Below are 23,552 nucleotides of genomic sequence, written 5' to 3' on the forward strand. Positions count from 1 at the left end.
CAGGACTGTGTCAGTGTACAGTAAATGCACAGCAGCTAAAGAAGTGGTTTATGAAACAGAAGATGCAGCACAATATGTAATATAACAAAGTAAAAGTTTCATAGTAAAATCGACTTAACCTCCTGAGACCTAAGCTTTTGTTTGGAAAGCACTTTTAGTTTCTCCAACTTATTTGAAATAAGTAGGGTCTAATACATTAAATCATCAGCCTCATCTTTGAACAAGAATTTCTTGGGAGTTTTCCTTTACAAAATCCCCAAATTATTAGACATATTTCAAAAGCATCCCATATAAAGTAACCCAAAATTGATTTAGATTGTCCTCAAATCTTTCAGTGAAACTTTATCATAAAACCTTGGAAATTCCATGCAAGTTTCTGAAAAATTTCAAGCAAATTCCCCAAATATCAAAGAAAATTCCCCATAAAATTTCTTGATAAATTAAAAACACATTCTCCAAAATTCCATGAAATGACAAAAACATCCAAATGGCTATACACATTCCTTGAAATTTCCATAAGAAAGTATTGAAAATTTCAAATTACAACCTCTACGCCTAGAGTCTTGATCCAATTCCTAAACATTTACAAATAATTTTCCCAAATTCCCCATGAAGATGCCAGAAAAGTGAAAAAAGGCAATCCTCCCAAATCTTCCAATGAAACTTTCCAAAATATGCAAAAATATTCCATAAATTTCCTTGAAACTACTTGATAATTTCCAAGCAAATTCCCCTTAAAAATCAAAAGAGCAAATTATCCCAACATTTCTAGCAAATTCCTTAAACCTCAAAGGACATTCCGAACAATCATCTCAAATATCCTGACAGCATGATTACCATGTTGAATATTATCTTCTCATATGTGCATAGAGGGTCTTAGGAGGTTAAAGAAGCTGTGAAGAGCTTTCATTTTGCAATGTCATTTGGGAATATGACTGATTTCTTAGTCGATGCTTTCCTGCATGTTTTATCTAACATATCATCTGACCTTCTCTAAACTTGCCTGCACACCATCACTGAGTCTTTCCCTTAGAAAACGTGCACATAAACTGTGTTGAGATGCAACCTGTTATTCACATGTCCAGATATCATGACAGTGGTTGTGTAAACAGCCATTAAAAATGACCGTTTAGAAAAGTTGACATTCTTCCATATACTCATGTTGCTTTTGTAGATAGATTGGATTAGATAGATACTTTATTGACCCCGAAGGAAATTATTTTTTTAAAGATATATTTTTGGGCTTTTTAGTGCCTTTATGGACAGAGGCAGAAATGGGTTGGGAGTGGGGAGAGACATGCGGCAAAGGACCACAGGCCAGATTCGAACCCGGGCCGCCTGCATACATGGGTAGCGCATTAGACTGCTATGCCATCTGCGCGCCCCAATCCTGAAGGAAATTCAAGAAGGTCATATGGAGGAATCAGCATTAATTCCAGTCAGTTTCACAACCAGTTCAAAACTGTTACACTTCATTGAAGATGAAACGCACATTTTTTGCCATATATTGAAAGTATTACTTCAACCTACTTTGCAGAATGTTGATTTCTAGGGTGCATATGTATTAATGTTTATTCTGTAGTGTGTTAAAAGCAGAGCAAATTGAAAGAACCAAAAAAGCGCATCATCAGAGGTTCATCTCTAGCAGGTATACACTATATTGCCAAAGTATTCACTCACCCATCCAAAATGTAAATCAGGTGTTCCAATCACTTCTATGGCCTAAGGTGTATAAAATCAAGCACCTAGGAATGCATACTGTTTCTACAAACATTTGTGAAAGAATGGGTCGCCCTCAGGAGCTCAGTGAATTCCAGTGTGGTACTGTGATAGGATGTCACCTGTGCAACAAGTCCAGTGGTGAAATCTTCTCGCTCCTAAATATTTCACAGTCAACTGTCAGTGGTATTATAACAAAGTGAAAGCGAATGGGAACAACAGCAACTCAGCCATGGAGTGGTAGACCACGTAAAATGACGGAGTGGGGTCAGTGGGTGCTGAGGCGCATAGTGCGCAGAGGTCACCAACTTTCTGCAGAGTCGATCGCTACAGACTTCCAAACTTCATGTGGCCTTCAGATTAGCTCAAGAACAGTGTGTAGAGAGCTTCATGAAATGGGTTTCCATGGCCGAGCAGCTGCATCCAAGCCATACATCACCAAGTGCAATGAAAAGCGTTGGATGCAGTGGTGGAAAGCACACTGCCACTGGAGTCTAGAGCAGTAGAGACGCGCTCTCTGGAGTGATGAATCGCGCTTCTCCATCTGGCAATCTGATGGACGAGTCTGGGTTTGGCGGTTGCCAGGAGAACGGTACTTGTCTGACTGCATTGTGTCAAGTGTAAAGTTTGGTGGAGGGGGGATCATGGTGTGGGGCTGTTTTTCAGGAGCTGGGCTTGTCCCCTTAGTTCCAGTGAAAGGAACTCTGAATGCTTCAGCATACCAAGACATTTTGGACAATTCCATGCTTCCAACTCAGGGGAACAGTTTGGGGATGGCCCCTTCCTGTTCCAACATGACTGTGCACCAGTGCACAAAGCAAGGTCCATAAAGACATGGATGAGAGAGTTTGGTGTGGATGAACTTGACTGGCCTGCACAGAGTCCTGACCTTAACCAGATAGAACACTATTGGGCTGAATTAGAGTGGAGACTGAGAGCCAGGCCTTCTCGTCCAACATCAGTGTGTGACCTCAAAAATGCACTTTGGAAGAATGGTCAAAAATTCCCATAAACACACTCCTTAACCTTGTGGAAAGCCTTCCCAGAAGAGTTGAAGCTGTTATAGCCACAAAGGGTGGACTAACGTCATATTAAACCCTATGGATTAAGAATGGGATGTCACTTAAATTCATATGCGAGTAAAGGCAGGTGAGCAAATACTTTTGGCAATATAGTGTATCTGTTTTTGTCATAGCTCTACTTAGGGCTTCAAAATAGGCAAACAAATAATCAATAAAGTCATGTCACATATACAAAAAGGAAATACGGAAATAATGTCATGCACAAGAGCGCTCTGAAACTATAGTATGAGTAACACAAAGTGCATCAAATATGAGTAAAATAAGAATATAAATCCAGCACAAAATGTGAGGCAAGTTTGTGTTTGGTAGATTATTTTTTTGTTGCAACAATGCTCTTGGCAATAAATCTTACACTGTTGTAAATCCTGTTTATTTCCTTTTAAATGTAAAACTCTACCAAACACAAATTTCCTTACCTTTTGGGCCAAGTGTGTTTACTGTTTACCAAATGAGCAAAATTCAGTTATCTATTATCATCATTATTTTTTAATAGACATATTTGAACAACACAACTTCACATGGTAATGAAACATCATGCCCCATTTCTCTTGTAGCAGAAGAGCGAGAAGTTGTATAAAATGTCTAAAACAAGTCCCTGTGAGTGCAGTTTGAAGTACTGAGAGGCACACAGCAGAACTACTCGTGTAAAGTATAAATAGCAGGAACTATTTCAGAAATGTACAGTACTTGAATTATTGTGCAAGGTTGCATTCAGCCCCTGTGTAAATCTTCATGTTTGGTTTTGCTTCATTCTCTGATTAGATTTGTACCTCTCTGTGTTTATCTTCACTTGCTTTTCTGACATTGTCTTTTTTTTTCAAATAAAGATGACTATTTTAACTACTTATAAAATATCTTGAATAGACCATAGATCAGTGCGCAAACTAAACGTTGAAAATGATTTTATAAAATGACTGTGGTCACACTGGTGGTCCCGGTGTGTGAAGACTGTAAAACTGCAACATCAGGCTGTGTTATTGCTTAAGTTTCTAACTGTCTGACATCAGGATAAATCATCTTTTTACTCTCCCATGCAGTCATGAAACACACAAAACACATTTACAGTCAAACTAGGGACATCAAACAATTTCTGCAGTTAATCGTGATTAATCACATCCTTTTTATCACATATTAAAATTCCTAATCGTAATTGACTTTCTGTTTGGACGCAGACCTACTTTTATAGGCAGATTCAAGGCTATGACAAACCTTACCATGGAAAGGGAATGTGTTATGGATTTAAAAGGAAATAAGGAATCATCAAAATGGTAAATGTTTGATTTTACAATGTGCAGATGACAACACTTGTCCACTCAACTGTCTGTGAGTTTTTTAAAGTGAAATGAGTCATTGAGGACCAGTGGCAGACTCATTTTACATCACGGTGGCTGCACAGACATGCCGACTTGGATTAAAAGTGTTGGCGCACGCCGGTAGTCGAGTGGTTAAGGCGTGCGCCATGTGCGCAGGCGACCTGGGTTCGAATCTGGCCTGTGGCACTATTTCCTGCTTGTCTTTCCCTGTTTCTGACTCTATCCACTGTCCTATCAAATAAAGGCAAAAAGGCCAAAAGTAAATCTTAAAAAAAAGTGTAGTTAAAGATACAAAATGTACAATTTCCACTCCAAAAGATCTACAATATTAATTTAAAAAAAGGCTATACCAATGTGATATATATTATTTAATTGAGGTCTTACAATATCTAAAACATATCAAACTCTAACTGACAGAGATATTTCTAATTTCTTTTACTTGTAATGGGACGTGTGTATTTATGGAGGCTGCCGTAGTTTGCGAGTTCAATCTTTTAAACTCTCTGTACCACTGAAACCCCTTCATACTGTTCCTTGTTTTGAATTGAAAGCTCTGTTCTATGAAAACAGCACATCATAAGGTGTATTTACCAAACAGAACACCTACGCTCTTTGACATTTCTCATAATTAGGGGAAAATACAATCTAAAATGCACATGTGCAGGGCGCAGATGACCTTGTGCAGAATTCATCGACTATGTTTGTACATGGGCCAAATTTTTTTACAATGCTGTTGTGGTGCAGGACTTTCAAATGAGCCAAAATAAATAAATAACCTGCTCTAGTTAACATTTTGTTTTAGAATTTGTATTTTCTTAAATTTTTCCTTCAATCTCTATGTTCCTCGGGAAACCATGATGCCCATTACTATACTGTCCTGTTTGGTGAGAGACACATGCAGGAAGCAGGTCTTTTCTTTTAAATCTCAGGCATGGAAAATTGCACTCTCCAAGAGTCTGAAATGAAAAAAACCTGCAGATTTAATCAGGACTTGAATGATGAGTTTGTGTTTATCATGCATTGTATTTACTAGTGATGGGTGACAGGTGGATTTCTGTAAAGTGGGTGAAATGCAAGTCATTTCTGACAAAACTGTCTCAATATTGATCATTTCTATGGTTGATTATGGAGATATGAAGACAAATGATATCCTAAAAACCATACCTTTTCTGAATTTAATAGTCTTTGGGGGCCAGATTAGAAGCTTTGGGGGGCCTGATATGGCCCCTGGGCTGTCAGTTGATGATCCCTGGCCTAGAAGTTAAGGCACGCCCCATGTACCAGGGGACGGCCCAGGTTCAAGTCTCCCCAGCTCTGTCATCCCTGCGCCTGACTCTACCCACTGTCCTCCTCTATGGATAAAGGCAAATATGCCCCAAAAATCTACACTTTGTTAAAGCCATGGCCGCATCTCCGTGCATGCACAGTGATGTAAAACAAGTACACCACTGCACCTTAATGTTTCATTTCACTTTAAAAACTCACAGCCCAGAGTCAAAGGTCATCTGAGCGTTGTGCAAACAAAAATTTACCTTTTTACTGACCCCGTGTTGTCTTTAAGATCCATAACAAGCAGGTCTGTGTCCAAACAGGAAGTTAACCCTTAATTTAAGGCTGTTAAGAAATCCAGAGTGACACAAAAGAATGCAAAATAGTGGAATTTTAAAATGGGATAAAAAGGGTGTGATTAATTGCGATTAACTGCAGGATTTATGAGATTTATTGCGATTACATTTTTTGATCTTTTGACAGCCCTAGTAAATACACTGTATGTTTACTGTTTTTGATAAACAGAGTCCTCAATTCCGACCTAGAGGCAAACAGTGGAGCTGGGCAGAGCTGAGCAGTAGAAGTCTGGACCGTCTGGACTCATACGGTGTTATTGTTTTGGTTGAGAGCCCCCTGGTGGTGAAATTTTAAATACTGTGCCTGTAAGGGACAATAAATCAATAAATCACGATCAATAAGATTCATTTTGATAGCCCTATATCAAACATAGACATTTTAATCTGAAAAACAAAAACTTCAAGAAGCAAAATAAATGTGGATTTGAAAAAAAACCTTTTTCCTCCTCAGTTGAAGCCTGAAGTAAAATAAAACCAAACTTTAAGGTAAAGTTAATGGACTTGAGCTTGTACAGCAATTTACTAGACATCTGACTTTTACACCGCAGGTCACACCGTCCCATTTGTAGCCTTTTACACCACTTACTCTACAATCACACGCTGATGGCAGAGTTCGCGAAGGAGAATTGGCTGTCAGCATTAGATAATCCCATTCAATTGCATCCATATACATATACATGCTGCAGTGGGAACAAACCAAGGCTACCAAAAGACACATCAACATGTGACGGCAGGAGCTGGGGATCGAACACACAACCTTCTGATTACAGGATGACAGACTGAGCCACCGTCGCCTCAAATACACAAATATAGATAAATTACTAAACTACTGACTTGAGGATGCACAGTGCGATCATAACGAAATCTTAGGTCAAAAGTATTGGCAGGTATTAGCTTAAACAGTGAACTTGTGGTATCGGCAGAAATGTTCATATTTTGACCATAAAAAGCTGCCTATCAGCTGTAAATATTGGCCATACGAACAAACAATTTAGTGGAGTTTCAGGCTGGACTGACAGTCACCTGAAGTCTTTTTCTTTATTCATCACTCCTTCCACTTTAAAGTGTATTTAAAGGACTGAAATGTGTTTATTTGTTCATCCTCAAACTTTAAATTGTCTGTTTTAAGGACTGAAATTTTAGCTCTGAACTACATTTAAATATCAGTAAAGGCTGTAATTAATTTATAAATATCGCATATCGTCAGAAATGCAATATCCTGCATCCCTATACTGAATATAATTATGAACAAGCATGTTAGATGTAATTTGACTCTGACAGGATTTACGCCTGTGTGTATGTGTTTACCACGACTTGCATTGCTTGTGTTTGTGCATATCAGTGACATAATGTCAATATGTGCCTCAGAGCATGAGCCCAGTTGTGTGTTTACATCTGATTCTGCTTTATGTGTGTGAGCGTGTGTGTGTCATAGGGCATGAGGCGAGTTGTGTGGTGGTGTGATAGTGTTTGTCACCCTGAGCATGTAGCCATGTCAAACTCTGTCAGGCTAGTTTACCCTGGCTAGTTTACCCCCCCTCCCCTCTCAACATGTGTGTTTTAGATTCTGTGTGTTTTTCTTTCAGGACCACAGTTTTTTTGCCTTTCCTCCTTATTTCAAATGCTTATCTCAGAGACTGACAGAGAGGAGAGAGAGGGTGGGGGGCTGAGTTGATATTCATCTTTGAGAAAAAACACCTTGGAGGGAGAAAGAGAGAGAGAGCGAGAGAGTAAAGGAGTGGGTGTTGGAAGGAAGGAGGGAGGGGAGAGAGTGGGAGGGTGCTGGGAGTGAGAGAGAGAGAGAGAGAGCGAGAGAGCTGATTAGATTGGAGAAAGCCAAGGAGGAATGGGTATACTATTGAGCAAAGAGAGAGAGAGAGAGAGAGGGAGGCAGAGAGGGGAGGGTGACTAAGTGAATGCAGTTTGCCGTTGCGTGTCGCCGAATCCCAGCAAAGTCTACAAGCAGACAGGGGGACGGATTGGACCTGAATCAACAAATGGATACAGAAAAACTGGATGTACACTGGATATGAGGAGAAAATAAGGGAGGACCAAGAGTCAGCCTTCATCTCTTTTTATCTCTGCATCAGATAGCGCTGCAAGGAACCCACAGGGAGGCAGAGGAACATAGCGGACAACTCATTTCTCCCTAACATCCTTGGAAGCAGAGGAGGAGCCAGATTCGCTTGGATATACGCTCTGTAAGTATTTGAATAGGCTGAGAATACAAGTGTGTAAGGGTTGCATGCATTTGTGGATGCTTCAGCTTTAAAAAGGAGAAATAAGAGAGGAGGAAGGGAATGCAAATGCAGTTGTGCTGCAATGTCTCTTCTATTGTGATATGCTGCTTGTATCACTGAGCAGCTTTTTTTTTTTTTTATTATTTAAACAACTACCCCACACTTGACTCTGTGCCTTTTTTCTCCACAGTGCTGCTGCTGTGAGTGTGTGTGTGTCTGGAGTGTGTGAGCATGTGTGTGTGAGCTGATAATAGCAGCCCCATTTGTATTCAGCGGAGGGAGCTCCAGGATCTCGCTGCGCCTTTCCCCAGGATGGGATCACAGAGCAGGGATTGTGCTCGCCTGTGGAATGCCCCACTGAAATGGGTGAGTGTCCATCCATCCTTCTCTTCCTCCAATTCCCCCCCTCTTTTACGTTCTCTTGCTCATTTTCTTCTCCCTCTCTGACTCCACTCTCCTCTTCAGTCTGCAGTTATGTTAAGACTATTTTCCCAGCTGATGGGTCTTCCCTTCTTTTCCTTCACTCACCCCATCCAGCACACCTCCCTACCACTCCCCCACCTGTTTTCCCTCCATCCCTCCTTTCCTCCATCCTCTGCGCATCTCATTCCCCACATCCAGCCACGCACATGCCTGTCCAGTTTGATGGATTTTAATGAAATCTGAATGGTTCACTTCAATTTGTTGCTTCTCTCCCTCATTGCCTGTGTCACCCCTCCCCCCTACTCGCCTCCCCCCTCTCCAAGCTCCTCTCCACATTCTGTTTGAATTCAGACACACCGAGAGACATTTGAGTCTTTCTCCTGACACAGGCAGTGAATGGAGGTGCTATTTCTGCGCCCGTGTCAATCATTCTGAAAGCTTTTCATGTGTTTGCGTCTGAGGCACAATGCAGCGAGGGCAGAGGTTTGTGTTCAGCCTCAGTGTGTGGGATTGGTGGAACAGAAGGTTATGAAGTAGATCAATGTGTTTAATTGCTTCAGGCATGACAGCTGTGACACACGCACACACGCTCACACCGTCGCTCCTTTGACACGTACCTCTGTCTCCTAACTCCTCGCTGACATACCTCCTGCTCACCAATTCACACCTACCTGCCTCTTTTCACATGTGTGACCTGAAAGCATGCTAATGCTTTAAACCCTGAGCTATGAGCTAATACAACACTCACATGGTCTCTTCCTAAATGGTCCTGTGAGGATATGGGTGTCACAGCAGGGTCAGCTCCATCCACACAGCAGTATTGATTAGAGATGAAGCTCTGAAAGGCCTCTAATGTTTCATTTGAAATGGACCGTCACCTCACTGGACTGTTGAGAAGACGAAAAGTCACTAAACCTGTTTAATGATTTCTTCTTTTCCTGTTAAAAGAGATGATATTGTTGACACACAACTCCTAGTTGGTGTCTGCTTCTAAAGAAAGCCTTTCTGTGCTCTTCTGAAGCATTCATCTTTTAGCTGTGAGATGAGAGCTTTTTTTGATCAGATTTAAAAATGACTTTCATACATTCAACAGGTGCAAACTGTTGCATAGTAACAGCCACGACTACCTGTTGGGTAGCTAAGAGTCGAAATCCTGCTGCTATTTTTAGGTTTAGGCAATCTGTTAGACAAAAGGCAGTATGATTTATTAGAATTTAAAAAAAACTCAGCAGGCGTCCAAGTCTTTCAAAGCTCAGGCCAATGCTAGTTTTTACCATCTGTCATGTGCGTGTGTACCTGCCCGCCTGCCTTCATAGCTGTTACTTTGCGGAGATGTAAGAATATGTTTTGGCACATTATAAAGGTGCATAAGTGTGATGAAATCCTCCACGGAGCTGAACATTTGATGAAAATACAGACAAAATGTGATCATGTTTTTGTCCAGAAGGCACTTCAATTTAATTTAGTACAAAAAAGCAAAAGAGGCAAATAAGATGGCAACATAATGTACCTGTAAGATAGCGCAGCACAGCCTGGAAATCATACATAAAAATTGGGGGCTATCATTATTGGAGAGTGGCATTTTTTCATCCTGCTGTAATTGAGTACATTTTTTGTACTTCTACTTCTTTGAGCAGTCTTAAATTAAGCAGCTTTACTTTTACTTAAACTGAATGATAATGGGGCTGGAAAGTGCAGTGAGCTACCCCGCTGACTTTGGTTTGGGAGTTTGATGGTTCAAATCCAAGTCAGTGCACAATCAACGTCTGGTCTGGGCCCTTGCGTAAGGTCCTTAACTCCTGGAACACCTGACTACCTGTCTGATGTACATTGCTTTGGATAAAAGTGGCTTTCCATAAACCACATGAAACAGAGAAGTTAATGGTCAGCACAGCATTCATTAAAAATGAAGTCTTAGACTGGTTACACACTACACAATTAAAGCCCAATTTTAGAACAGATTTCCCCCCTCTGACAACTATGGGGTGCAGCTTAGCCAAGGCACATCACAAATGATTATTTGTCCAAATAATCCTGACGTGTGTGATGTCCACAGGATTGGCATCCCCAGCCTCCAATCGTAGATATCAAACACGTTTGATATTTACAATTCTAGGTCTGACTGCCTCTGATGGAAAACCCACAACAATCAATGGAGGCAAGTAGAGCGGGAGGCATCACCACTGCATATTTCACAAACATAAACACAACTATACCTTCATCTTAGTCAGGATGTCACCATCATCTTTGAAAATCTTCACTGTGAGATTGTTTCAGCAGACAGAATATATGTGGTCTAACGGTTTTACACTTATCTAGAGTGTAAATGGTAAACAGACTTGAGCTTTTATAGTGCTTTTCTAGTCGTCTGACTTCTGAAGGAGTTTCACACTGATTCACATGGAGGATTAGCATTAGCTTATACCATTCAAACACATCCATACACATTTACACGCTACTGACAGCAAATTGAGGTTAAGTATCTTGCCCAAGGACACGTTGATATGTGACCGCAGGAGCCGAGGATCAAACTCATGACCTTCTGATTGTTAGTTGACAGACTTGACCCACTGAGCCACGTTCACCCACAGTGTATGCTCAGAGGATAATAATACAAAAAAATCATTTGAAACTGTAGTTATGTCTGTGGTCTTCCACATTTTTAATAATTTACAGATGGCTACACACTACAGAATTTTAAGCCTTATTTAAGGTCAGATTTGCCTCCCCTGACGATCGTGGAGGTTTATCGTCACAAATGGCTATTCATCTGAATAATCCTTGTGTGTGGTGTCAAAACGATTATTTTACAGCTCCAAATTTCGTCGTAGTCTACACAACCTAGAATCATGTTTGTTATTCTTCTAAAGTCACGTGATCCGCAAGGTTGCTGGCAGTTCAGCAGGTGCGTGGTCTCAGCGGTCTCACATTCTGGCTGAGTGGTCTATTGTGTAAGCTCAGAGGAGGCTGAGGCCAACCTAAAATTTAAAAAGTGTGGCCAGCCTTGGTCTTTAGATGTTATGTTCACTAGTTTAAGTCACATTTGAGATACTTTTACTCTTAAAAAGTTTTAGTTCAGAAACTCAGAAACATTTTAGTCCAGACTCCAAAGACTTACATTTCTGCAAGACACCTTCTCTGTTGTTAATGCATCATCAGTACTTCAGTTAATTTGAGATAAATTAATGAAAATAAATTAAATAAATAATATTTTTGACATAAATCCTTTTCTTGTATTTGGTAGAAAGTTAAGACAACTCACTTACCTTTTTTTATGAATAGGAAAGCAAGTGTATCTCTTCTCTAAAAAACTAAATGTATACTGTAACTAAATAAATTAAATATAACTTCTTAATCAAACCTACATTTTCTTTCCTTAAAGTAACATTCAAAAATAACCTTGTGATATTTTATCAATCTTTGCATAACAGTCATTTAAACACAGTGGGCCTTAACACATGATCAACAGGGATTTCAAAACTGGATTGATATTTTTAACTGACGGAACTTGACTCAAAATTTGGGTGTTAAAACAAGGATAAGAAAGAGGACTTAACTGCAGCTGCACCCGTTTATGAGTCTGAGTGGTACTACCAGCAGCATGCAGAGCTGATACTACTACAGGTGCTACGTTTTGGTTTAATTTGATGCAGATACTAACTGTGGCATACACAGAAGACCTACAGATTCAACCAGCCTAACAGCTCATGCTCTCTCTGTCAGACTGAAACATATATGCTTGTCTTGCTTTCTCATCTCATCTCTGCTTGTGTTTTGACAGATGGTAAACACAGTGGAGATATAATGATTTTGAATGTCTGACAGTCCAGCACTACAGTGGTCTTGTTAAGTCTCAAAGATTAGCCTAGGACTTAAACACTTATTTTCCCTCATTACAAAGGTCTCCCTAAATCAACATGGCAATTCATATTCTCGTTGTGTTTGCACTGCACGTAAAAAAAAAAAAATCATACTTTACATTACATTTGAGGTCCTTAGTAAGTAAATACTCAAAGCAAATTGAAGCCTGAATACCCGCTATTCTGCCCAAGATGGGAAACAGGAGTAATCATGCTCAGACACATGTTCTGGGCTTGGCCACTGCTGTATACTTTCTGGAACTCTATCTGTATCACTTCATGATTTCATAGGTGCGATGATTCCCAAAGAGCCAAGAGTAACTCTTTTGGGGGACACATCTGAGAGAGCTGAGTGGGCATCTATTTGGGCTTTTCCACTTAGACTTTTGGCCACGCTGATCCAGGGTGTAGGATCTTAAAAAATATTAAAAGTTAATAAATTGATTAAGTGAAAACAAAGACTTTCAAAAACGTTTTCAATTTTTATGTTTATCAATTTAGTTGTATTGTTAGTTTTTCACAGGTGTGTTTAAGTAGCAACTGCTGTACCAAACTTTGAAATACATGCTGCATTACCAAGAGAAGATGAAACCAAACATTGCCTCTTCTTCTTCTGATGGAGCACTGCGCTTACTAGAGCGCAGCTATATAATGTAATTGACTCAAAACGCCACGTCATCAGCTGTAGACGCATCCTCGAACAGGTAGCTCAGTTGTGCTGCAAATCTGCTGTGCTGAGCTGCTGGGCCGAAAACATGGACATGTTTCTACATGCTCTTCTTAACTTAGCCTCTTGATTGTAAATAAAAACAAATCAAAAAAAAAAATTGACTTTTACTCAGAGACTACAGAAGAATTGGACAAAGCCTGTGTGACGTCAGCCTTCTGCTTACAATAGATGAACTCAAACAGCTTTTGAAGCCAATCCGCAGCAGCTTCCATACTGAAATCGCTGTCTCAACCAAACTTTGGATCAACCTAACAGTCCGCCGACTAACTAGACTTTCTGTCAGCTAACTAGCTAGCATTCTGGTTGGCAGAAATGTAGCTTCTGCCTGTCGAGCTATCTGTAATCAAATGAGATGCACCAGTCAGTGCACAGTGAAGATTTTCCTAAATATAACAAAATGATTGTGGTACAAAAAAAATCACCCCCCATATGGTGAGAGGACATGTAGACATTAGCTAATGAGGCACATTTGTCTTTTTGAGTTCCTGCAGCCAGCCTCAAGTGGACACTCACGGTATTGGAATTTTTTGCACTTCTGCATTGGCTTCATTTTTCAGGACCGGAGGTTGCTGCCTGCTTTTACTTGAGAGTATTTAAGGACCGGCAATTTTACTTGTACTTGTAATTATAATTAAAGTAACTTAATGTTACTTGAGTCTTATAATTTTGTATTCTTTCCACTACTGGTGACTTGTACATCTTGAATAAGTTTGTGTAAACCCATTAAAGTTGGTGTTGTACAATAACCCTAACTATCTAACCCCCCTGTTCTTCCACACACTTTTGAAAACCTGCTCCTTTTTCTTTGCTAGGTTTATTCCCATCCTAACATTTGAATTCTCCTGTTTGTGCACAGTTCATTGCTGCTTCTATTATTAAGATTTGCCATAAAACCCAGCTGAAAACTGGGAAAATGTCAAGTTTGAACGCAGAGTTTCACCCAGCAGAAGTCCAATCTTGTTTCAGTGAATCGAACTGTATCCTAGTATTATGTATTTTAATGAAACATGCCTCACTCCGTTTAGTTTCACAGCCAGGCCTGCCACTTCTTCAAAATATCTTTCTCAAACAAATTCAAACTGATATGTAATTTGCTTGAACGCAACCCATGTGGCCTTATCCTAAAACACACTGAGGAATAAACTGTGTTTAATCAGCAGTGCCTCGGCTGCTTCACTTGAGTGACAAGCTAGCATTACCATAAGGCAGTTAGTAGCATTTCACAGTTAGCAAACAGTCCATGCTACAAATATGGTGTTGAATCCCAAATGCTTCCTCCAATTACCTTAGAGAAGATTTGGTGTCATTATTTTTAATTCAGCGCAGCTCTCATGTCTCTCGTTTGCCTCCTCTGGCAGCAAAGAGGGCGGCGAAAGGGCAACAGGGCACAAAGTGGATCAGACTGTCAGTGTGTTAAGGGACGCCCAAGTGGATTAGGCACATGCACCTCTGCCACAGCAAATGTTAAGCTCTAGTACATCATAACAGGAAAAAATTCTCTCTTTCTCCCAAGTGGGAATGCTGGATTAAATTATAGGAAAAAAACATCCCTAGCCCGCCCTGTCAAGTGTGACTACTTATACCTGACCATTACTTTGACTGTAGACTGCAGTCCTTCTCCTGCCTCAGGCATTTTGACCAGTCAGAGATCTCTTGCAGTCCTTCAGTGTGCTCCCTCGCATGCCTCTGGTGCTGGAAACTGTGCAGTGTGATGGACAGCTAGCTTTGATTTGAAGAAAGAGACAGCAGAAATGATTGGATGAAAGCAGGCTGGGTGCAGATTTAAAATTTGATAGAGGGAATAGCAGAGCGATGCGACGGGGGAGAGTGTTTGAAAATGAGCTTGTTGGGAAAGAGTAAAAGGATCAAATCACAGAGTGAGTGAAGTGCAGGAAGGAACAAACAAGCAGCAAAGTCTGAGAAGAGTGACAAGGACGGAATAGACAGCAGGACGACAGGCAGGGTCGAGCGTGACGAGGGGGAGAATGACGTACGCGATAAGGCAGAGTGACACAAATGTCACCATGCTAACCTTCCATGCACTCTCTCTCCCTCACCTCTACTTTGACTATGTTCTTTTTCTACTTACAGATCTGAAGACTCATAGAGATGGACACCAAAATGGACAGCATGGGCACAAGCAGAGATCCACCAGCGGCTTACTTTCCAGACCCGTCCGCCTCCAGCTTTGTCAGCAATCAGCCTGAACCATCCTGCCGTGGAGTGAACCTGCAGAGCTGAAGTCAGACAGGATCCCTGGAGGTCTAAACAGGAAGTTAAAAAAAATCATAGAAGTTGACTTACAAACTAGTCCACCTGTTGAGCATCAGATTGAGCTCCTTGGATTTCATCTGAAATGAAATAAGCTGCAGTGATGCTTGAGAAGTGGCATGGAGCTTTTGGACATGTCCGGATTTATCGCCTGGATATCCCATCGAGATTACGACACTTTTGTGCACACCTCGGAGCCGGGCCACTTTTCCAGATTGGCTTGTGGGCAAAAGCGAGTAATTGAAAATCCCCCCTTGAGACGCTCTTTGTTCTGATTTGTTGTGGGGGAGGAGTTTTTTTTTAAAGGGAACAATTTCAAACCCCATCTCTGTATCCCATATTTCCCTCCTTTTCTTTCTTTTCTACCATCTTTCTCTCACATTGTGGAGCAATACATTATGAAGCCGCACCATTCTTCATCCCCCCTTGGTGACGGTGTGAGAGGAGGGACAGACTGTCCAGAATAGATAACGAGCAGGGAGACGGGAACGGAGGAGAAGGAGAAGAAATAGAGAGAAACAGGTAGAGAAAAGGAAGAAAATAGAGAAGGCGGCAAATTACAAAGAAAATAGCGAATTTTCTTGGATTTTAAGTAATCCTCTTGGAGATTTGGTGTCTTTTTATTTGTCTCTGCTGTGTTGGAGGCTAGTTAGCGCAATGGGCAGGGGAGGGGTCAGGATTTACACCAGGGGGGGCACTTGAGCAGGAGAGCAGGCTTATGCCCCCCCTCTGCACTTGCCTGGTTTGTATCTTAGCATTTGGCAGGAAGACAGACTGAAAGATGTCCTGGTAAACAGACAGCTATACCAAGTGACAGACAAGCTCTGAGGCTGGTGAGACAGACAGACAGGAAGAGAGGAAGACAGGTAAACACAGCCTCTTCCAAGTGTCAGGCAGAGAGCCAGGCAGACATCCAGTGCCGGCACAGTAGACGGCGTGCGATTCATTGTCATTCTATGCAGCCTGCAAGGAAGAGACAGAGAGGAGGAAAGAAAGCAGAGACAGGAGGAGACAAGAGGAGCAGCTCTGTGTTTGTAGCTTGTGGAGGATCTCACTTCATCTGCATCCACCTCAGTCAAGAGCCCATGCTCTGAGAAAACAGGCAGCGAGGGAGGGGGGCTGTTACTAGAAAGGGAAGGAGAGACAGGCTGGGGAGAGAGAGACGAAGAGAGAGGCAGAGAAACAGAGGGAGAGAGCAGGTGTCGGAAATCCTCCCCTTCATCTGCTTGTCATTTACTCCTTTATGTTCTCTCGTCGTCTGGCGAGGTGATTGGTTTTCTGATGCCAGCGTTCCTCTGCTCATAGCCCCCCCAAAAAACACAAGCCATCCCCCCTAACAATCCTGAGGAAAACAAGAGGTGGGCAGACAGAGGGAAAGCAGAAAAAGACAGCGTAAAAGGAAAGGTGGAGCCCTGTTGTGATTGACTAATTTTTCACCCCATTTCTTTTCTTATTTGTCAAGGTGGGCTCTTGTTATTTCTTTGCTTCTTGCTTTTTTTTCTCCTCGAAGTAAGAGAAGAAAAACACCGGCCCAATCAATTCCTCATTCTCTTTGTAGACAGAATTGAACCTCTCCTTTCATCAAGTGTCGATTTTTTTCTTGCCTTGTCCTAAAGGGATTATTTTCTCCATCTCAGTATAAACACTGGAATCCTTCAGATTCCCCCTGTATGTCCTCAGCCCCCAAATGACAGAGTGTGGACCCCTCTGACTTCCCCTTGGCACCCACCCTTCTCCTCCTCGACTGAAGTGCTGAAACCCTTAGGTCTCACTTCTCAATGCCTGTGTTGACTCACCACTACAGCGATAATATGGCACAGCGCTTCTGATAACGTCTGATTCATTCTGTAAGTAGGACTCTCTCTCTCTTCCTCATGTGTCTGTGTTTACATGTGCGCCGCCTGTCATTAACGTGTATTCAGCTCATGAATGCACAAACACAGATGTGGTCTGTCTTTTTGCAGTGTTGGTTTTATGGTGTCTTCACAGCGGATTTGCTTTCCTGTGCTCCCCCTGCTAGAGGCAGTGTCAGTGTGCGAGTATGTGTGTGCGTCTGCCAAAGAAAGAGATTTTGATCTTACAGCCAAGCTTACAACAGCATCAGAGTGGTGTCAGAGAGAGGCGAAAGGGGGAGCCTTTATGTGTGGCAGTGTGTGTGTATGTGTGCCTACACATCGGTCCTGAGGTTAATTTGAACTAATTAGTGGTGACTTTCTGCTTTCAGAGCAGTTTTTTTTTTGGTTGTGTTTCAGTGTACTGGCATTCATTATAGGGGAGGGAAAGGGGGAGGCATTAGTGCAGTGTTAGTTTTGGCAGCTTTTTAGCCTTTAGTTTAAAAATGGGTTTTAGTCACATTTTAGTATTTTTTAAGTTCTATACTTTTTCTAGTTTTTAGTTGATGAAAACTAAAAAACATATTAGTTCAGTCTGAATTAATAACTAGTGTTTTATCTAGGTGTATAATTTCCCATCCTATTAAATACTAGGGCTGTAGCTAACTCAGGAAAAACCTGGTTGACTGAAATTACACTAAGGCACTAAACAATCAATTGGTCACCCAGATTTAAAAGATTAAATACAAGCAAACAAAAAACCCTTTACCTAATCTGCAGATCAGTTAAAAACTGTGACAGGTTCCTTCTGCACCCCTTTGGCAGCCTAAATGAATCTAAAAATGAAAATGAACGTTTTTAGGCTTTTTTTAAGCAAGTTGTACTGAAAAAACAATGAATTCAGAGATTATTAGCATGCACCAGCCTATGATCACATTAACTCTGTGATCATGGCAAGATGACTCTTCAAACTGACAAAGCATACAATATAACCTCAGATGATGGATTTTGTTTTAATTTGTAACAAACAGTGTTGAGAAAGTTACTGAAAAATAGTAACTAGTTACAGTTACTAGTTACTGCTTGCAAAAAACAACTGAGTCACTCCTTTGTAAAAGCAACTAGTTACTTTGAAAAGTAACTCAGGTGTTACTTTTTTTGCTTCAATCCTCATTTTTGTACACATCACATTCATTTGTGTTGTTGTGGCAGTGTGAGAGGAAACAACTCTAATGTCATATACATTGTAGCCATTATCATTATGCTGGAAAGTGGTGGAACAATAGAACACAGTAGAAATGTTTCTCAACTTTTGACACTTTTAAAGCATTAGTACACTGCTTAAGAAGTCTGAAATAGCTGTACTCTATTGACAGTGTATTAAATCCCAGCTGCTCTCTAAATGCATTTCTACATGATGGTCCTATCTCTCGTCTTATCTTTTTTTTTTCACTATTTCTCTGAAGGCAGCGGACTCTACAGCTTATATCAGAAGCAAGTCTTCAACAACATACCCCTCTATCAGTCTGTTTAGTGCTTCCTTAGTGACACACTCTTCAGCTTGCAGTGATTTAAAATCAAGTCTTGGTTGTTTTTCATGGAGTGGCTCCTCCTTGGTCTGCTGTGCTAACGTGATCTGTACCTGGGTTAGCGGTGTTTTAGCGCCTGACTCTCTGGAAACTAGTTTAGCTGAAGCGTGTTGTTAAACTCTGTACTTTGTGAGGTTGAAATAATTGTTCTCAGTGGTGGGAAAGTTTACTCCCCTGTTCTTTTTCGTCCTTTATCCCGAGGAGGAAAAAGTAATGCTCATATTTCCAAGAGTGCTCAGCCATTGTGTGTGTGTGTGTGTGTGTGTGTGTACATTTCAGTGTCTGTGTGTATTTGCAGCGCATTTATTCTTTCTCTCAAGACGCAGTTATGCTTACGGTCCAGGAAGTGAACCAGAAATCTCCTTGCTGTGAGGCAACAGCGCTAGTCCCTGTGTCGCTGTGCAGCCTGTTTAAATACATAAGTTAGGTAAAATAAAGCCAGTTTTACACATAAGCTGACGTTTACTGGAAGAGACGCATTATTTATAACCTATATGTGTCAAAACTTCGTTAACAATGTCCTACACAGCCTCTGTCATCAGAAAAAGCAACAGAAAAAGCTGCACAGACCGTGATAAAACATAATTACAGCCCAATATTACAGAGATGCTGGTTCACACAGGATTAGAATTACCTGTGGACCTCTGTGTGTGCTGAAATATGGGAGGTTATTTTACTCCACAAACCACAGACATGGATGGGGTGGGTATCATTCTGGTTTCTTCTGATACCGGTGCTGAATCAATAACTTTATATACGGTGCTGATGCCTAAATGGTGCCTGAATAGATGCGTATGAGAGAAAAAAGTGTGTTGAAAGAAAGCAGGAGACTAAAAGCTGTCTGGGTATAGTAACTGATTCACAGAAATATCTTTATAAGATGCCAGTCGAATATGGGAGAAGAAAAGCAAACCAGTGTAACATAACACATAAATCACACAAATTCCATACAAATTTTCTTGCCATTCATTTAGGGTGGCAGGGGGTCGCATTGGGGTGGCAGGGTATTGAAATGATGTATCAATTTTGGTGTTGTAATTCGGTCTGTAGGTATCAGATGTGTTGGTACTGGTACCATGTTGGTACCCGATTTTGATAGTCATCACTAGACATAGTCACTTCATACAGGATTTAAAACATAGACATACAGCACACTTATTACAAATTACCTGAGGTCCCAAGGTAATACTAATCCTGTGCAAATATGATCAGCTAAAAAAGAATCTTGGGTAATAATCTTCTGTAGTAATGAGTCTTTGACTGACAGGTGGATGTGTTTTAACTTTTTGCTGGGAGGCCTAAAGCATACCTCCTCTGAACTCTTTGCCTGTTTCTAGGTTGATCCAACATTTTGAAATCTCTATCTGAAACTCTTGTTAACAGTATGTACAGTATAGGTCACATCAAGGAAACATCACCTGCAGAACTCAATGTACAGAACATTGCATTTTTTGTATGAATTTTAGAAATCAGAATTCACTGTGCATTCATTGCTGCAGCCATGCAGCACCCTTATGTTTTCCTTTAGAAAAATCTGTAAATTTGAGTACATTTCATACTTCTCTTGTCCTGTGCAAATGCTGCGTACCACACGCTGATGTCAGGGTGTGATCCACAAATGACCAGAGGTCCACAGGTAAAACAAGTCCTGTGCAAATAATACTTCAGTCTTATCTTCCTTGTGTAAAAGTGAACATTTATAGTCATAGTTGTAGTTGATGAAATTAACTCTGGTGGTGGGGGTGGGGAGGTACAACTGAAGAGGGGGAACTAGCTAATGAGAATGACTCTCTGACTAGTTCTTTGTTGCCTCCATTTTGAGTTTTAATGCCCTGAGCATCACACCCTGGCTGCATATCATTTCAGCCTCCTTTTATCTCTCTATGTGTCTCCTCGGAAGAACCCCTATCCCCAGACCCAGTCTCTGCAATGTCCTGCATATTATTGAGCCCATCTATCTCAGCGGACACATCCACATCTTTATACACTCCCACAGTCACCAGGCCCTGCACCGGGAGACGCTCAATCAAGATAGTCCCTTCAAACAGACCAATGAACTGTGAATAACGCCATTACACAAACTCCCAGCTCAGACCGTTACAGAGACAGAGAAGATTGGGAGGGTGCAAAAAAAAAGGGAAAAGAAAAAGAAAGGGAGAAAGAGAGAAAAATGGAAAGCATTCTGGAGATAGAAGGAGGAGGAAGAGAGAGGAAGACACACAGAGGAGCAAGGGAGGGAGGGTGAGAAACAGCGCAAGATGGGAATGCGTGGGCCTGAAGGGGCCGTGGAGCAGGAAAAGACCTCTGCTCCATGGGAGCACTCTGATGGGCTTAGCAAAGGCCCTGCTTTGTTCACACTGTTGGTCAGCCTCTCAGAATTAAGATTACTAAATAATACGATTACTGCAGCTGCACACTGATAACACGTTGCTGCCGATCCCCTTTGTCACTGTCATAAGAGCCAGGGAAGAGAGGAGGAGTGGCATATGATGGCATCAAAGGCATGACAGAAGTGACAACATTACACTGTCAAAGGGCCCATGCTTCTCAACATGGCTTCTCTGCTCTCGCTGTGTTAAAGCACTAGAGCTGCTGTGGTGTTTCACAAGATAAGTTCCTGAAAAAATTAGAATTAAACACAAGAAACCAAGCAGATGCATCAGATGGATATAGGTTGTCAGTTTGTTGAATCATGTAGCGTAAATTTAAACTGAACTTATCTTTTTCAGTTGTTAAAGTGTCACTGTACTGTATAAAGGGACAGAAAAATCATAAACAGGGAAATATCTCCGTATATTATCTCATCCCATACGTGTGAACATAAACCAAAGCTCTCATGTGGAGACGTCCGCCCCTTATCTTGATGTTTTACACCGCATCCTCTGCGTGGGCTATTTGTTTCATGTTTTCCACGCTTGACAGCTTTGACACGGATTTCTGCCAAGTTGACCTTGCAGTTTAAAGTGTAATAAAAGCTGAATTCCCAGGCTGTGTTGCACATCGATACATGTTCTTCTGGTAGCTGATAAATGGTCTACCACCCCCTCGGGAGGAGAGGAAAAACAAGCTGGCAGCAGAAACCGCTGTCCAGTCCTGCTCAGTGGAAGTAAAGTACAACCTTCTAAACCTACTGATTCCAGTGCAGTTTGCTAATGTCAGCATGCGTCTGGGCTCAAGCCCCCTTATGAGATACATAGCATCTCCACTCTCCTCTCAGCAGGAGCACCCATTTGCCTGCAGTGCTAAAGCTCAGCTTTGAGCAGGAGGCATTTGATAGTATAGTATAAAAAAAACAAATAACAAACCGGAGCAGAGTGGAGGGCACAAAACGAAATCAATGAAATATGACACACATCACAAACATGCAGCTTAAAACAGCCTCAAACTACTGCAAGTTGGCAACCATCCATTTCGCTTTCTGTTCCCGTGCAGCACATTTGTCATCTAGTGGATGCTTCATGTACATGTCAGCGAGTATACTTGCTGCACTGACAACGAAATGAACTTTGACCAGGAGCCGTCCCCCAGCTGAGCCCCATAGCCACAAAATAACTGTGTGAGTCACCGTGCAGAACCAGTACAGCTCCGGTCAAAAAGCATCCATGTTGAATCACATGCCCTCTGCTCTGTGTGACCAGACATGCAGAAACAGAAAGGCAATATCGAGATGATGTGCCAAATTATCGGGAGCCAGTTTCTGCCATTTGATCTTCATTTTTAAGTATAGCAGCGTTGTGTGTTGGTACAGTGTAGTGTACAATCATTTCACTCCACTTGGTCTAAATTGTGGCAGAAACTTGCATGGTTCATGAGATAATTCTCACATCCAGCCTCCTATCTCCCCTGTTTGCACAAGTCAGGTCTTTTCAGATCAGTGATCCCATCGTCCCTCAGGGGTAGACTGTCTAATCGCTGGGTTAGATTTTATTTGCTGGTTCGCCTTTAATACTGCTAGTTGACAATATCATTTCCTGATGATTCCTCACTTGTTTCATTGTCAAGGCAGGAGCATGTTTTCAGATCTTTGCCTCATTAATCATTTTACAGCTCTGTAGCAACAGATGCTCCTTTCTTCAGACATGATCAGCAGCTATTTCTTTATCTGCACTCTGATGTAGAGGTGAACTTTCAGTCTTTTTATAAAGATAATAGGTAATGAGAACAAACAATTTTTCAGATGTACTTTGATGTTTTTTCAATCAATCGTTGCTTTAAAGTGGTGTGGATGCATGCAGATGAGACTACTTTTATATTAATTTGGCATTTGATAGAATTAAATTATTGTACAAATACTGTATCTTAGTTGAAAGAGCTGATTAAAGAATTGGGTGGGCTCGATAAGATAAGATAAGATGGACTTTATTGATCACCCATTGGAGCAATTAGGTTGGTATAGTAGATCAAAGATCTGGACAGAGGTCATCAATTAATAAGAAAATATAAGAAAAAGGGGACTGACAATAATGAAATAAATAAACATAATGATGATAATTTTACCCTGTGCACACCTTTGGTGGCAAGATAAACATATTTTTGCACAGTGACTTTTTTTAATCTAAAACAAGAATGTGAAATATAGTTACAAGACTTTATTGCACAATATGGATTTTGTTTATTGTAAATGCAAACCTAGAATATCCACATGTAAACGCTGCACATAAGCATGTACACATATGCAAATACATGTTACACCCGTGTTGAAAAATGAAGACAAGTGCAAGGTACAAAAAACATTTAGAAAGTGCATAAAATCGTTATAAATTGCCTTTTTTTATAGCATGTAAACATTTTTACAGCCTTGCTCAATAAATGAATATTGTAAGAACTCATCATTGATCACACACTGTAGGGAGGAGGATGGAGGGGGT

General features: G+C 41.0%; 1 protein-coding gene across 1 annotated transcript in view; it reads left to right on the forward strand.

Moving 5' to 3' along the window:
* grik5 (glutamate receptor, ionotropic, kainate 5) overlaps nt 1-23,552 on the forward strand; it is a 163,959-nt gene that overhangs the window by 9,431 nt on the left and 130,976 nt on the right. The window contains exons 2-4 of the mRNA XM_041793374.1: nt 7,830-7,940; nt 8,170-8,345; nt 15,084-17,110. The gene's annotated coding sequence lies outside the window, so the exon portion shown is untranslated. The remainder of the gene's footprint in view (nt 1-7,829; nt 7,941-8,169; nt 8,346-15,083; nt 17,111-23,552) is intronic.

This window comes from Cheilinus undulatus, linkage group 8 (assembly GCF_018320785.1).
Source record: "Cheilinus undulatus linkage group 8, ASM1832078v1, whole genome shotgun sequence".
Lineage (NCBI taxonomy): Eukaryota > Metazoa > Chordata > Actinopteri > Labriformes > Labridae > Cheilinus > Cheilinus undulatus.